The sequence below is a fragment of the Crocodylus porosus genome, unplaced genomic scaffold, assembly GCF_001723895.1.
Source record: "Crocodylus porosus isolate Cpor-Errol unplaced genomic scaffold, CroPor_comp1, whole genome shotgun sequence".
NCBI classification, from domain to species: domain Eukaryota; kingdom Metazoa; phylum Chordata; order Crocodylia; family Crocodylidae; genus Crocodylus; species Crocodylus porosus.
This window is the reverse complement of record NW_017728911.1, coordinates 36,447,127-36,448,600: the sequence shown is the minus strand read 5'-3', so window position 1 is coordinate 36,448,600 and position 1,474 is coordinate 36,447,127.

The following is a 1,474-nucleotide window of genomic DNA, read 5'->3' as shown; positions in this document are numbered from 1 at the left end:
TCCGGACCCGCCGATTTGAACACGTCCGGTCCCTCCAGACGCTCCCTGACTAGATCCTGCCTGACCCTGCGCCTGGGTGCGCCTCCCCTGGGGCCTGAGGGGGGCCCGGTGGGGGGCTGATCCAGTCCCTGCTCAGGAAAATGGAGGTAAAGAAGTTGTTAAATAGGTTAGTTTTTTAAAATTGAGGGAAAACGTCCCAACTCCGGGACAAGACACAGGCACTGCTACTTCCTATTATTTTACGTTTTTATGTAAATCTGGTAGGAACGCCGAGATCCAAGCGAGATCCCAACAGGGATCCATGGAATAACTCACAGCCTGGGTGCCGCACACATGTTCATGAGTCTCAGCAAAGCTACCATGTTCCCGGGTGGCCGTAGGATTTTGCAGTCCTCAGCACCCCACCATGTACTTCAGTTCCTTCAGCGGGACAGCAGATGTGATCTCTCACAACTGAGACGTGTCAGGACCAGGTCTTCAAAAGCAACGGCAGAAGGAAGTGCCGCTCTCAACTGGATGCAGGTTAGGCTAGGGGAGAGGCTAGGAGGTCAAAGCAGGCTTGAGATGTGTGGGTTTAGGGGCACATTCAATGGCGCCAAGATCCTGGGGGCAGTTCTCAGTGGCAGGACCTAGGCCTGGGCTCGCAAAAGCAACCCAGACCCAGGTTCAGACCCCAGAAGAAATCCAACACCACTGCAAAACCCGAGCCAGGCCTGGCCTTTCCCCATCTTCTAGAGCAACGCGTTATCCAAGCTGGATGCAGACGCAGATAGTCACCATCTTTCGGGCTCTGCTCCATTTCTACACTGTGCCAGGTGTGGGGGCCATTTGGCAACGCGTTATTTTGGTGCCATTTACTTCCCATCGTGAAAGCTGTCTCTTCAGGCTCCCTGCCTACACCCCAGCCTTCCTGCAACGCATAAATGTCAGACTGGAGCCCAAGAGAAAACAACAAGGAGGAGCGTAAAAAAAGCCCAGAGATGATACAGGGAACAAGAGAGAAACCACCGACAGAAGGAAGGAGCCATCACTGCCTGCCGACGAGTGGTGCCCTCATGAACCAGAGCCACGGATCCAGGAGCCCTGGACTTCAGTGAATCTTGAAGTCAGATCTAGCAGAAAAGATGAAAGTGCTTTCCAGCAGCAGAGTTGAACCTGTAGAGAGACTCGCAGTCGCTATTGTTTTAAGAGGGAGCACTTTAAAGCACTGAAATGCAGCTCAGCCCCATTGAATTGTGAGCTCTGCAACCTGCCGGAGCACTTCTACCCGACTCAAGCACCTTTCTGTGATTCTAGGCCCCAATTACTTGAGCAGCGGCAGTGGAGACGGCAGATGCATCTTCTAAAAATAGAGTTGTATAGATGAACCAGAAAGCTGCCAGCACCACCTGTGGGGAGCAGCTGGCTGCGCTTCACACTCAATTTTAGACTCCGCTTTGCAGCGACCGAGGAAGGGAAAATTGCGGGGAGTTCT